General features: G+C 56.8%; 1 long non-coding RNA gene across 1 annotated transcript; it reads right to left on the bottom strand.

The window, feature by feature from the left end:
• Positions 1-317: 317 nt before the first annotated feature.
• On the bottom strand, positions 318-14,409 carry LOC122895860. The gene is made up of 3 exons (XR_006382329.1): positions 14,381-14,409; positions 14,108-14,225; positions 318-424 (listed from the first exon to the last, which is right to left on the bottom strand). It is a non-coding gene; the product is annotated as an uncharacterized LOC122895860 (long non-coding RNA).
• Positions 14,410-15,394: the final 985 nt, after the last annotated feature.

Here is a 15,394-nt window from a genome sequence, read left to right as displayed (position 1 = left end):
CGCAAACCTCTGGGATCCCCTCTCCTCCTTCTCCACGAACACCGGCCCGAGGCGTTCATGAGAAAGGGGGAAGGCGACCTCCTGACTGCTGCACACCTCCTAGCCTCTTCTGCCCGAGTTCTCTCCACGCACCATTGTACCCGGGCGAACTGGAAGGAACATATCCATGGAACGTGACATGCTCTGAGACCTAAATCTTTCCGGGCCGCTTTCTGAGGGCTCCTCATGCAAACAGAACCAAATGTATCCTACCACAGTGGGTTTGAAAAGGATCATCGACGGAACAAGAGATCAAACACCACTCCATGTTTACCTCACTCTTCATGAAGTAGAACATGGTCTTCTTTCCTTGTCTTCCATCCCAGTTTCTTTCCAAGCAGTGTTCATTCCGTGGCTTCCGGGGTAAGATTTCATGATTTCTCACCTGCATAGAACACCCAGAGTTCATCACAGCAACGACCCTCCCTGCCTGCCGCCCAGGAGGAAACCGTGCCATGGGAGGCTATGCAGAACCCTAGGAATGGAACAACCCGCATGCCTCCCTGAGGACACCCCCAACCTCAACGCCACCCTCCCCAGTCACAAACTCACAGCCTGGCGTGCTTCCTGACCCTGTGCTGGACTCAGCTCCCAGGGTTCTCACCTCAGCACGGACAGATTGAGCCTGGATACCCCTAAGCCCTAACCCAAACCCTAGTTTGTATTTTCAGGCTTCTGTGCCCAGAGAACTGGCCAACAAGCCCTCCAGATTGGGAACCCCTGAGCCACACCTAAGGACTCCGCCAGCCATCCAGGAGAAAATCCTTCCAAGTGGAACTGTCCAGAACCCTCGGACCATGAGAGACCCACATGCATTCCTGAGGCCACCCTCACCGCTGACGGCCCACATGACAACAAATCCCAAAGTCTGACGTGCCGCTGGAACCCATTCTTGACTCGGCCCGACAGGGAACCTGCCTCAGCAGCGGCAGGTTGGGTCGGCCTTGCCCCTAGGCCTTAACACTACGTTGGCTTTTCTGGCTTCCATCCACAGAGAAATGGACCTCCAAGCCCTGCAGACTGGGGACACCTGAGCCACACCCCAGGACTCTGGCTGCCATCCAGGAGGAAACCGTAGATCTGAGCTCAGAACCGTAGATCAAAACCTTCAGAGCAAGAGAAACCCGCATGCCCCTATAATACCAGTGACCCCCGACCATAAAGCTGGATTCTGCTGCAGTGCTGGACAGATGCCCTCCACTCGGCCCTGGGTGGACCCCTCCTCAGCGCAGGAAGATCAGGGCTGTAATTCCCCGAGGCCCTGACTCTAACCATACTTTGTCTTTTCAGACTTCCATTCTGAGGTGTCCACAGATAAAGGACCCCTGAGTGACATTCCAAGACTCTGCCAGCCACGGGGTAGGAAACCATGCTGTTTGGACCTGCGCTGAACCCACGGAGGGGGAGAAAACTGCATGCCCCCTAAAGCCAACCCCAGCATCGGTGGACCCCTTCCACTGAGCCCGATTCTGCTGGAGCGCCGAACACGTGCCCTCATTTTGGCCCTGAGAGGGGCCCCCCTCAGCGCCAGCAGATAAGGCCTGCCATGCCTCTAGGCCCTAACCCTAAACCTAGGTGGGGTATACAGGCTTTTGTGCCCAGAGGGCTGGCTCCCGAGCCCACACACTGGGAATGAGCCCACCACACTGGGAACGCCTGAGACTCCTGCCGCTAATCCACCGGCCCCCTAGGGCAAAATGGTGACCTTGGGAGGTGCAGAGAGACCTCGAAGCAGGAGAAACCTGCAACCCTCTGAGACCACCCCCAGCGTCATCACCCACTGGACCCAAACCCTGACTCTGACCCACCCCCTGAGGCCCGCCCTCCACTCGACAAACAGTGGAACCTGCATCAGCACTGAAAGATTGGGCCTGCCATGCCCCTAGACCCTAACCCTAACCCTAGTTTAGGTTTTCAGGCTTCTGTCCCGAGAGGCCTGGCCACGCTAAGCCCCCCTGATTAAGGACCCATGAGTGACAGCCCATGACTCCGCCCACCACACAGGAGGAAAACTGGAGCTGTGCCAAACCCTCAGAGGGGAGAAACCTGCATGCACTGCTAAAGCCGCCCCCACCATCGGCGCCCCCCACCCCGGCCATAGAGCCGGATTCCGCTGCACCAGGAGACGCATGTCCTCAAATCAGCCCTGAGGGGAGCCCATCTCAGCGCTGTCAGATCGGGCCTAACATGACCCTAGGTCCCAACCCTAACCCTAATTTGTGTTTTCAGGCTTCTATCCCAAGAAGCCTTGCCCCCGAGCCCCCCTGATTAAAGACCCCTGAGTGACAACCTGACTCCGCTGGACACAGGGAGGAAACCCTCAGAGTGGGAGAAACCCGCGTGCCCCCATAAAGCCAACCCTACCATCCGCGGTCCCCCGGTCATGAAGCCAGACTCCGCTGTGCCACAGGATGCCTGTCCTCAACTAAGCCCTGAGGGGAGCCGAGTGAGTGCCAGCAGATCACTCGTGCCATGCCCCCAGGCCCTAACCTGAACACTGCTTTGGGTGGACAACCTTCATTATGAGGGGCCATCAAGCCCCATGGATTGAGGATCACTGAACTACCCCCCAAGACTCCACCTGCCATGCGGTAGGAACCCGTGCTGTATGGAGCTGCAATAAACCCTTAGTGGGGGAGAAAACTGCGTGTTCCCCTAAAGCCACTCCCACCGGCTGTGTACCTCCTGGCCATAAAGCCGGATTCTGCCTTGCCACCGGACTCACGCCCTCAACTCAGCCCTAAGGGAAGCCTGCCTCGGCACCATCAAATCAAATCTGACATGCCTCTGGGACCTAACCCTAACAGTAGTTTGGGTTTTCAGTCTTCCAGCCAAAGAGGCCTGTCCCTCGAGCCCCCCAGATTAAGGACCCCTGAGCAACACCCCAGACTCAACCCACCACATGGGAGGAAACCTTGCAGTTTGGAGGTCACGGAACCCTCAGAATGGGAGAAAACTGGAGGTCGCCCTAAAGCCACCCACACCATCGGCCACACACCTGGCCATAAAGCCGGAGTCTGCTGTAGCGCAGGACAAACTCCCGAAGCTCAGCCCTAAGGGGAGCCTGCCTCAGGGCCAGCAGATCAGACCTCTACTGCCCCTGGGCCCTAACCCTAACCCTAGTTTGGGTTCTCAGGCTTCCATCTGAAGAGGCCTGGCCCCCAAACACCCGGATGAAGGACGCCAAAGGGACAACCCGTGACTCCACCCGCCACACGGAAGGAAACCTTGTGGTTTGGAGCTCGCCAATCCCTTAGAGTGGGAGAAAACAGCATGCCCCCCTAAAGACACCCCCACCATCTGTGGCCCACCTGGCCATAGAGCTGTATTCTTCTGAGCTGCCAAATGCATGCCCTCCACTCAGCCCTGAGGAGCCCCTATCAGCACCATCAGATAGGGCCTGCCAAGCCCCTAGGACCTAATGCAAAGGCTTTCATTGCAAGAGGCCAGTCCCTCAAAGCCCCTGGATGAAGGACCCCGAGGGACACCCCAGGATACCGCCCACCAAGCGGGAGGAAACCTTGCCATTTGGAGCTTGCCGAACCCTCAGAGTGGGAGAGATCTACAAGCCCCACCTTAAGCCACCCCCACCATCGGCGGCCAGCCTGGCCATAAAGCCGGATTCTACCGTGGCCCTGGACGAATGCCCTCCACTCAGCCCTGACCAGGCCTGCCACAACACCAGCAGATCGGCTTCTAATGGCCCTAGGCCCTAACCCTAACCATAGTTTGGGTTTGCAGGCTTCCATTCTGAGATGCCTGACTCCCAAGCCCCTGGATAAAGACCCCTAATCAATACTCCAGGACTCCAACAGCCATTCGGTAGGAAACTGTGCCGTTTGGAGCTTCGCCAAACACATGAGAAACACACACGCCATAAAGCCAGGTTCCCTGCACCACCAGATGCATGTCTCAACTCAGACCTGAGGGGAGCCCACCTCAGTGCCGGCAGACCAGGCCTAACATGCCCCTAGGCCCTAACTCTAACCCCAGTTTGGGTTTTCAGGACCAAGAAGCGTGGTCCCTAAGCCCCCCAGATGAAGGACCCATGAAGGACAACCTTGACTCCGCCCATCACATGGAAGGAAACCCTGGGGTTTAGAGCTGCACCAAACCCTCAGAGGGAGAAAACTGTGCACGCACCGCTAAAGCCGCCCCCACCATCAGCAGCCCCCCCTGGCCATAAAGCCGGACTCTGCCACGCGACCAGACGCATGGCGTCCACTCAGCCCTGAGGGGAGCGCGCCTCAGCGCCAGCAGATCCGTTGTGCCATGTGCTGGGCTCTAACCCTAACCCGAGTATGGGCTTACAGGCTTCCATTCTGAGGGGCCTGGCCACCAGGACCCACGGATGAAGGAACCCTGAGCTAGACACGAGGACTTCCCCACCACAAGGTAGGAACCCGTGCCTTTTGGAGCCGCACCGAACCCTGAGTGGGGGAGAAAACTGTATACCCCCTTAGCAACCCCCACCATGGTCAGCCTTCCTGGGCATAAAGCCAGTTTCTGCTGCACCATCAGATGAATTCTCTCAATTCAGCCATGAGAGGAGCCTGCCTCAGTGCCGTCCTCTTGAGCCTGTCGTGCCCCTAGGCCCTAACCCTAACCATAGTTTGTGTTTTCAGGTTTCCATTCTGAGGGGACCGGCTCCCACGCCCCCAGATAAGGGACCCTGAGGGACACTCCAGGACTTTGCCAGCCACGCGATAGGAAACTGTGCCATTTGGAGCTGTGCCGAACCCACAGAGGGGGACAAACCTGCTACCACCCTAAAGCCACCCCAAACATCAGTGGCCCCCCTGCCGTAAAGCCATAATCTTCCACGGTGCTGGACGCATTCACTCAAATCAGCCCTAAGGGGAGCCCCCCCTCAGCGCCATCAGATTGGGCCTACCATGCCCCCAGGCCCTAAGCCTGACCATAGGTGGGGGGTACAGGCTTCCCTGCCCAGAGGGATGGCTCCCAAGCCCACCAGACTGTGGACACCTGAAATGTATGCAGGCACTCCGCTGGCCACCTAGGATGCGAGGGTGCGATTTGGAGCTATGCAGAATCCTCTGAGTGGAAGGTCACCCTCAGCATCTGTGCCCCCCTGGACCCAAACCCAGACACGGATATGTCACCTGACATTCGCCCTCATCTCAGCCCACCGGGGAGAATACCTCAGCACAGGCAGATTGGGCCTGTCATGCCCCTAGGCCTTAACCTTAACCCTAGTTTGAGTTTTCAGGCTTCCATCCCAAGAGGCCTGATCCCAAGGCCCCCGGATGAAGGACACTTGAGTGACAACCCATGACTCCATCAATCACAATGGAGAAAACCTTGTGGTTTGGAGCTGTGCCTAACCCTCAGAGGGGGAGAAACCTGCATGCCCCCTAGAAGCCACCCCCACCATCTTCAGCAGCTGGCCATAAGGCCAGATTGCCACGCCACTGGATGCATATCCTCAACTCATCCCCGAGGGTAGCCTGCCTCAGTGGAAGCAGATCAGTTGGGCCATGTTCCTAGACCCTAACCCTCACTCTAGTTTGGGTTTTCAAGCTTGCATGCCAAGGGGACATGCCACCAAATCCTGAGGATTAAGGACCGCTGAGCTATACTCAGGACTCTGCCCACCACGTGGTAGGAACCTGTGCCGTTTGGAACTGCCCCGAACCCTTATCAGGGAAGAAACCTGCATGCCCCCCTAAAGACACTCCTACCAGGGGTGTCCCCCCTGGCTGGAACCCGGATTCTGCCAAGCCACCAGATGCATGCTGTCAACTCATCCCTGAGGTGAGCCCGCCTCAGCACCATCACATCAGACCGGCCATGCCCCTAGGCCCTAAACCTAACCAAAGTTTGGGTTTACAGGCTTCCATCCCAAAAGGCCTTGCCCCCAAGCCGCCCAGATTAAGGACCCCTGAGAAACAACCCATGACTCTGCCTGCTACACGAGAGGACACCTTGCAGTTTGGAGCTGCCCTGAGCCCTCAGAGGGAGAGAAATCTGCATACCCCCCGAAAGCCAACCCCGCCATTGCTGGCACACCTGGCCAAATCCCGGATCCTGCCGTGCGGATGGACGCATATCCTCAACACAGCCCTGAGGGAGCCCGCCTCCGCGCCGGCAGATCAGTCGTGCAAGTCCCCTAGGCCTTAACCCTCACCCTAGTATGGGTTTTCAGGCTTCCATTCTGAGGGGCCTGACTCCAAAGCTCCCCAGATAAAGGACCCCTGAGCAACATTTTAAGACTCAACTGGTAATGCAGTATGAAACAGCGTGTTTGGAGCTGCACCAAACCCTCAGAGGGTGAGAAAACTCCATGCCCCCATAAAGCCACCCCAAACTTCAGGGGCCCCCAGGCCATAAAGCCAGATTCTGCCATGCCGCTGGACAAATGCCCTCAAATCGGGCTTGAGGGGAGCCCACCTCAGCTCCGGTAGATCGAGCCTGTAATTCGCCTAGACCCTAACCCTACCCCTAGTTTGGATTTTCAGGCTTCCATTCCGAGGGCCCTGGCTCCCAAGAGTCCCAGATCAAGGACCCCTGAGAAACACTCCAAGACTAGCCACACACTAGGAACCCATGGTGTTTGGAGCTGCCCCAAATCCTTAGCCGAGGAGAAACCTGCCTTCCCCCCTAAAGCCACTCCGCCATCAGAGTCCCTGCTGGCCATGGAGCCGGATTCTGCCTTGTCGCTGGATGCATGCCCTCTACTCAGCCCCGAGGGGAGCCTGCCTCAGTGCCTGCAGATCGGGCCTGCCATACCCCCAGGCCCTAACCCTAACCCTAACCCTAATTTGGGTTTTCGAGCTTCCATTCTGAGAGGCCAGGCTCCCAAGCCCCCCGATGAAGGACCCCTGAGTAAAATTCCAGGACTCCACCAGCCACGTGGTAGGAAACCATGCTGTTTGGAGCTGCGTCAAACCCTCAGAAGGGGAGAAACTGGCTTCCACCCTAAAGCCACCCCAACCAACAACCCTCTGGCCATAAAGCTGGATTCTGCGGCGGTGCTGGACAAATGCCCTCAACTCAGCCCTGAGGGGAGCCCGTCTCAGCACTGGCAGATGAGACCTGCCATGGCCCTAGGGCCTGACCTTAACCCTAGGTAGGGTATACAGGCTTCCGTGCTGAGGGCTGGCTCCCAAGCATGCCAGACTGGGGATGCCTGAGACTCCCACCAGCACCGCGCCGGCCTCCTAGGGTGAAATGGTGCCATTTGGAGCTGCCCAAAAACCTCAGAGTGGGAAAAACAGGCATGTCCCCCAAGGCCACCCCCCAGGATCTGCACGCGCCCTGGAACCAAAGCCAAACCCTTCCACCTGACACCCGCTCTCAATTGGGGATGAATTAGGATGAATCCTAATCCTAACCCTAGTTTGGATTTTCAGGCTTCCATCTCAAGAGGCCAACATGGCGAGAAAGCCCTCTATGAATCAGGCGCACGCGTGGTCCATGTCTCCTGCTACTCAGCTCCCTGGGATGCCTGCACCGGCACTGGTGGATCAATCCTGCCATGTTCCTAGGCCCTGACGCTAACCCTTGGTGGGGTTTCATGCTTCTGTCCCCAGAGGCATGTCCCTCGAGTCCTCCAGATTGGGGACCTGTGAACCATACCTTATGACTCTGCCTGCCATGCCGTGCCCTGCTGAGATGCAGAAAACCCTCAGACCTGGAGAAAGCTGCATGCCCACCCTGAGATCATCCCCCACATTTGGCACCACGCTGTGCTTCAAACTCGGAAGCTGACGCCCGGCAAGAATCCCTCCTTCGATTCTGTCCCTGGAAAGCTACATTGTGCGTGGGTCCTCGGTGGAATGGCTTGCCGCCGGTCCACTTTTCTGGATGGCCACAACACACACCTAGCGAAAAAGTGCTCTACACCGCGGGCGCCAGCAAGGCCCGAATCGCCACCCAACGCTGGGCGATTCTCACAAGCTTTCTACTTTCTGCCAAAATTGATAAAGATTTGGACAGAAAGCTCATGAGCATTGGCCAGAAAGCACCCAGTGAACTTGCTTCCTGTGGCGCAAGTCCATGGGGCTGCCGACTGGGCCTAGCCCCGGGCACAGAGTGGTCAAGGATGGAATCCGGTGAGAAATCCCTCTATGAACCATGCGCAGGTGAGGCCAAGGACACCTACTACTCAGCCACCTAGGATGCCCACCCTGGTGATGGAATTTCGGGCCTGCCAAGCCCGTAGGCCCTGGCCCAAACCCTCAGTTGGGTTTTCAAGCTTCAGTCCCTAGAGGTCTGGCCTCAAGACCTACAGATTGGAAACCTCTGAGCCACACTGCATGATTGCACTTGCTGCTCGGAGCTACGCAAAACCCTCAAAGCAGGAGAAACCTGCATATCACCACTGCGGCCATCCCACACATTCTGCTCCCACCAGGACACAAACATGAAGGCTGACGCCCACCCATACCCCCTCCCTTAACTCGGCCCCCTGGAAAGCTTCCCTGCATGGGGCACGTGGGGAAGCCCTGTGGGTTCCATGTTCCCGGCCCATGTTCCCGGATGGCCACAACACACACCTAGTGAGAAAATGCTGTAGACCGCAGGCAACAGCGCAGTCCGAGTCACAGCCTATCACCGGCCAATTCTCATGAGCTTTCTGCCCATATCGATTTGGGCAGAAAGCTTGAGAAAATTGGCCGGAGAACCCACGGCAAACTCATTTCCTGCAGGTCATGTCTAAAGGGCTGCTGCCTGGGCCTGGCCCAAGGTCCCAAGTGTTCATGACCCGAACCCCGTGAGAAAGCCTTCTATGAGTGAGATGCATGTAAGGTCAATGGCACCTGCTACTCAGCCCCCAGCAGTGCCCACCATGGCACTGGCAGATCAGGCCTGCCATGCCCATAGGCCCTGTCCCTAATCCTCGGTTGGGTTTTCAGGCTTCTGACCTCAGGAGCCTGACCCTCAAGTCCTCCAGATTGGGGAACCATGAACCATACTGCAGGACTCCGCCTGCCACTCAGGAGGAAACTGTGCTACTGCAGCTGCACAAACCCTCAGAGCGGGATTGAGCTGCACGACCCCCTGAGACCAACCCCCACCTTGGATGGCCCACCATGCTTCCAACACATAGACGGACACCCATCCAGAACCTCTACCTAAACTAGGCCCCAGAAAGCTCCCCAGCATGTTGGACCTTGGGAGAGGCATGTGGGACGAGCCTGTGTTCCCGGAAGGCACCCAAACACCAAGCAAAAAACTGCTCTAGACCACGGACTCCAGTGCATCCTGAATCGCCACACAACGCCGGCCAATCCTCACAAGCTTTCTACCCAACTCGATATCATTTTGGGCAGAAAGCTCATGAGAATTGGCCAGAAAACAAAACTGGCAAACTCGCTTCCTGTGGTGCATGTCTGCAGGGCCACTGCCTGGGCCTGGTGGGGGTCCCAAGGGGTTGAAGCCCAAATGCTGTGAGAAAGCCCTCTATGAGTCAGGTGCACGCAAGGCCAGTGCTTCCTACTAATCAGCCCCCTGGGGTATCCATCCTGGCGCTGGCGGATCAGGCCTGCCATGCCCCTAGCCCTGACCCTAACCCTCATTGGGTTTTCAGTCTTCCTTCCCCAGGAACCTGTCCCTTGAGGCCTCAATTGAGGAATCCTGAAATACACCCAATGAGTCCGCCTGCCTGAGGAAACCGTGCCCTTCGGAGCTAAGGAAAACCCTCAGAGGTGGAGAAATAGGCATGCCCCTCCGAGGTCACCCTCCACCATCCACGCCAAAACAGGCCTAAAATTCGGATGCTGATGCCCAGCCAGAACCCCTCCCTCAACTCGGCCAATGGAAAGTTCCCCTTTGCGGGAGACCTAGGGGGAGCCGCAGGGGACCGGCCCATATTCCGGATGGCCATGACACACACTGAGCAAGAAAGCGCTCTAGACCATGGTCACCGGTATGGCCTGAATTGCCTCCCAACGCCAGACAATTTTGACAAACTTTCTGTGCAAATGGATATCAATTTGGGCAGAAAGCTCGTGACATTTGGCCAGAAAACCCCTGCTTCCTGTGGCACTTGTCCACAGGGCCTTCACCTGGGCCTGGCCCGGGGTCCTAGGAGGTAGCGACCTTACGGGAAAGCATTCTACAAATCAGGCACACGTGAGGCCATCGCCTCCTTTGACTCATCCCCCTGGGTTGCCCACCCGGCACTGGTGGATTTGGCCTGCCATGCCCCTAGGCCATGGCCCTGACCCTCAGTTGGGTTTTCAGTCTTTCCTCTCCAGGGCCTGTCCCTTGAGCTCTCAAATTGGGGAATCCTGAAGCACACCCAATGAGTCCGACTGCTACGCAGGATTCCATGCCGTTTGGAGTTGCAGAAAACCCTCAGATAGAGAGGGTGTGCCCCACCCACTCCCCCACCCCCCACCCCAAACACCCACCCCCACCCCACCCCCTACCCCTGCCGAGGCCATCAGCCACCTTCTGCACCACACCGGGACAAAAACTCCAAGGCTGACGCCCAACCAGAACCCCTCCCTCAGCTCTGCCCCTGGAAAGCTCCCCTGCCCTGGGGCCCTCAGGGGAGCTGTGTGGAACCGGCCCGTGTTCCCAGATGCCCGTGACATGCACCGAGTGAGGAAGTGCTCTAGACCATGGGCGACAGCATGGCCCAAATTCCCGTCCAATGCCGGCCAATTCTCATGAGCTTTCTTCCCAGATTGATATTGATTTGGGAAGAAAGTTCATGAGAATTTGCCAGAAAACCCCTGACGACCTCGTTTCTGGCAGTGCATGTTTGTAGGACCTCCACCTGGGCCTGGCTTGGGGCCATGAGTGGTCACAACCCAAACCCTGGGAGAAATCTCTCTGTGAATCAGGCACACACGAGGCCAAACCCTCCTGCTATGTAGCCCCCTGGAGTGCCCACACTGGCGATGGCGGATCAGGCTTATCATGCCCCTAGGCCCTGGCAAAAACCCTCATTTGGGTTTTCATCTTCCTTTCCCAAGGGCCTGTCCCTTGAGACCTCAAATTGGGGAACCCTGAAACATACCCCATGAGTCTGCCTGCCACCCAGGAGGAAACCATGCTGTTCAGAGCTGAGGAAAGACCTCAGAGCAGGAGAAACATGAATGCCCCCCTGAGGCCATCCCTCACCCCCAAGCTGACGCCCAGCCAGAACCCCTCCCTCAACACTGCCCCGGAAAGCTCCCCCATGTGGGGTCCCTGGGGAAGCCACGTGGGCCTGCCCTGTATTCCCAGATGGCCGAGACAGGCACCGAGCAAGAAAGTGCTCTAGACCAGGGCACCAACATAGCCAGAATCACCACCCAACAGCCGCCAATTCTCATGAGGTTTCTTCCCAAACTGATACCTATTGGAGCAGTAAGCTCATGAGAATTGGCCAGAAAGAACCCCGGCAAAACTGCTTCCTGCAACTCATGTTTCCAAGGCCTCCACCTCGCCATGGCTCAGGATCTGGAGTTTTCACAGCCCGAACCCTGCAAGGAAGCCCTCTATGAGTCAAGCACATGGGAGTCCAAAGCATCCTGCTACTCAGCCCCTGGGGTGCCCACCCCCTCGCTGGGGGATCTGGTCTGCCATGCCCCTAGGCCCTGACCCTAACCCCTATTTGGGTTAGCACTCCGCTGGCCTCCTATGGCAAAGTGGTGCCATTTGGAACTGTGCAGGAAGCTCAGAGCAGGAGAAAGCTGCGTGCCCGCTGAGGACACCACCAGCTTCTGTGCCCCTCCAGACAAACCCAGACCCCAACTCCTGCCTGATTCCCGCCCTCCATTCAGTCCACCTGGGAGACCGCCTCAATTCCAGCAGATCGGGCCTGCCATGTCCCTAGGCCTTAACACTAATCCTAGTTTGGATTTTCAGGCTTCCATCCAAAGAGGCCTGGCCCCCATACCCTCCAGATTAAGGACTTTTGAGCGACACCAAAGGACACAGCCTGTCACACAAGTGGAAACCCTGTGGTTTGGAGCTGCAATGAACCCTCAGAGGGGAGAAACCTGCACGCCACCCTAAAGCCACCCCAACCATCAGCAACCCCTATGGCCATAGAACTGGATTCCTCCCCACCGCCAAATGCACAACTCAACTCATCCCAGAGAGGATCCCGCCTCAGCACTGGCAGATCGGGCCTGCCGCGCCCCTAGGCCCTAACCCTAACCCTAGTTTGGGTATTCAGGCTTCCATTCTGAGGGTCCTGCCAACAAAACCCCCCAGATTAAGGTACCCTGACATACACCCCAGGACCCAGCTCACCACACAGTAAAAACCTGTGCCATTTGGAGTTGTTCTGAACCCTCAGAGGGGGAGAAAACGGTCCCTCTAAAGCCACTCCCACCATCTGCAGCCCCCCTGGCCATAAAGCCAGATTCTGCCAAGCTGCCTGACACATGCGCTCAACTCAGCCCTGAGGGGACCCCGCCTCAACATCAGAAGATCGGGCCACCATGCCCCTAGGCCCTTACCATAACCCCTATTTGGGTTTTCAGGCTTCCATCCCAGGGGGACTGGCCATGTCCCCCAGATTAAAAACTCCAGAGCGACACCACAGGACTACACCAGCCACATGGGAGGAAACCTTGTGGTTTGGAGCTGCACCAAATGCTCAGAGGGGCAGAAACCTGCAAGCCCCCCTAATGACACCCCCACCATGGGTCACTCCCATGGCCATAAAACCGGATTCTGCTGCGATGCCAGATCCATGCCCTCAACTCGGCCCTTAGGGGAGCCCACATCAGCACCGGCACAGCGGACCTGCCATGTCCTTAGGCCCTAACGCTAACCCTAGGTGGGGTGTACAGGCTTTCATGCTGTACACCCAAGCCCGCCAGATTGGGCACCTCTGAGACACACGCCGGTATAGATGAAGGATGCCTCAGTGACACCTCTGGACTGTGCCCACTACATGGGAGGAAACCATGCCATTTGGAGCTCTGCACAACCCTCAGGATGGGAGAAACCTGCATGAAACCCTGAGGTCACCCCCGGCCTCTGTGGCACCCCTGGACACAAACTCTGAGTCTGACGTGCCACCTGATACCCACCCTGAAGTCAGCCCACGGGGGAGCCCAACTCAGCACCAGCAGATTGAGCATGCCATGCCCCTAGGCCCTTACCATAACTCTAGTTTCTGATTTCAGGCTTCCATCCCAAGAGGCCTGGCCCCCAAACTCCCCAGATTCAGGACCCTTCTGTAACAAGTCAGAAACCCGACTGTCATGCAGAGGGAATCCTTGCCATCTGGAGCTCCACAGTTCCCTCAGAGAGGGAGAAACCAGCATGCCCCTCTAAAGCCACCCCCACCATCAGCGGTCCCTCTGGCCAGAAACCCTGACTCATCTGCACTGCGGGACGCATTCCCTCAACTCAATCCTGGAGGTATCCCACCTCAGTGTCAGCAGATCAGGCCTGCCATGCCCCAAGGCCATTACCCTAACCCTATGTTGTGTTTTCAGGCTTCCTTCCCCAGGGGCCTGTCCCCCAATCCCTCAGATTGGGAACCTTGGAGCCACACTGTAGGAGTCCGCCTGCCACACAGCAGGAAACTAGTCCATTTGGAGCTGGGCAGAACCCTCAGAGCGAGAGACAACTGCACGTCCCCATGAGTACTCCCCCACATTCTGCAACCCCCTAGCTACAAACCCAGAGCCTGATGCACCACCTGACCCCCATCGTCAACTCAGCTCCTTGGGAGAACTCACCTCGGCACCAGCACTTCAGGCCCACCACGCCACTAGCTCAGTTCTCCTCAGGGAACCCTGCCAGCTCTAGGCAGACCTAGAACTCCCCTGTGTGCGGCAAAGCTCTAGGATCCCCCCTCCTTCTTCTCAAGTTACACTGGCCCAGGCGTTCGTGAGAAAGGGGAAGTCTACCTCCTGAATGATGAACACCTCCTTTCCTCTTCTGCCATATTTCTCTCCACTTACCTTTGTACCTGGGCAGACTGAAAGTTACATATCAATGGAACATGGACATGCTCTGAGATCTGGATCATTCACGGCAGCTTTCTGAGGGCTCCTCATGCAACAGGAAACTAGTGTATCCTGCCACAGAGTGCTTCAAAATGATCATCGACAGAACAGGAGAGCAAAAGGCATTCCAGTTTTACCTCAGTCTTCGTGAAGTAGAACATGGTCTTCTTCTTTTCTTCATTGACTTCAATTCTAATTGGTTTCCATGCAGTGTTTGTTCCTTTGCTTCATGGGGAGGATTTCGTGATTCCTCACCTGCATAGAACACCCGGAGTTCATCACAGCAAGTACCATCCCTAATAGCTGTCACCCATTTAACCCTTCCCCACACACTCCTGCCCTCTAGCAACTCTCTGTTTGTGCTGGAAGGCTGAGTCTGTTCCCTCAATGGCCTATTTTTCTCCCCTCACCATGTTCATCTGTTTTCTTTCTGGAATTCCATAGGAGGAGGAGTCAAGGTGGTGGAGAAGTAGCAGGCTGAGACGACATCAGGTAGCAGGAGATCAGCTAGATAGCTTCTCAAACCATTGCAAACACCAAAAAATCCAATGGGAGGTTGAAGAGAAGAAGATCAACAATCCTAGAAACAGAAAACCGACCACTTTCTGAAAGGTAGGACGGGCAGAGAAGTGAATCCAAAGTGATGGGAAGACAGACCACAGGGGGAGAGGCCGGCTCCCGGCAACGGCGGAGCAATGGAGCACAAAATCCAGGAATTGGAAGGGGAGGTGAACCATGAGAGACTATGGACTCTGAAAAACAGTCTGAGGGGTTTGAAGTGGCGGGGGGGGGTGGGAGGTTGGGGTACCAGGTGGTGGGTATTATAGAGGGCACGGCTTGCATGGAGCACTGGGTGTGGTGAAAAAATAATGAATACTGTTTTTCTGAAAATAAATAAATTGGAAAAAAAAAAAAAGTCTGCTCCACTGAGGGACTTCGCTCCAGAGGCTTAACCAGGGTGAAGCCCACGCGGGGTCAGCATGGCCCCAGGTCCCGCGGGTCACAGAAGGATCGGGGTGTCTGAGTGTCGCAGAGCCCGCAGGTATTAGAGCAGGGAAGCCGGCTGCAGAGACAGAGCAGAGGAGGGAGCTCTCAACTCACTCCTGGAACTGGCCACAGGCCGGGTGAGCTCGAATCACGGCTGGAGACCAGGGAGACGGGAGTGATTGAGTGCTTTTCGCGGAGAGCACACTGAGGAGTGGGGCCCAAGCTCTCGGCTCCTCTGGGCCGCGAAGATTGGGAGGCCGCCATTGTCATTCCCATCCTTTGGAAGTCTACCGAAAGCATTCAAGGGAACAACAGTTCCCAAAGGCGAACCAGAGCAGATTACTCAGCCCGGCCCGTGCTAAGGGCGGCGCAATTCGGCCTTGGGCAAAAACCCTGGAGAATCACTACAACAGGCCCCTCCCCCAGAAGACCAACAA

The sequence above is a fragment of the Neovison vison genome, chromosome 14 (assembly GCF_020171115.1).
Source record: "Neovison vison isolate M4711 chromosome 14, ASM_NN_V1, whole genome shotgun sequence".
Classification (NCBI taxonomy): Eukaryota; Metazoa; Chordata; class Mammalia; order Carnivora; family Mustelidae; genus Neogale; species Neogale vison.
The sequence above is the reverse complement of the archived record's forward strand: the minus strand, read 5'-3'. Positions and strand labels throughout refer to the sequence as shown.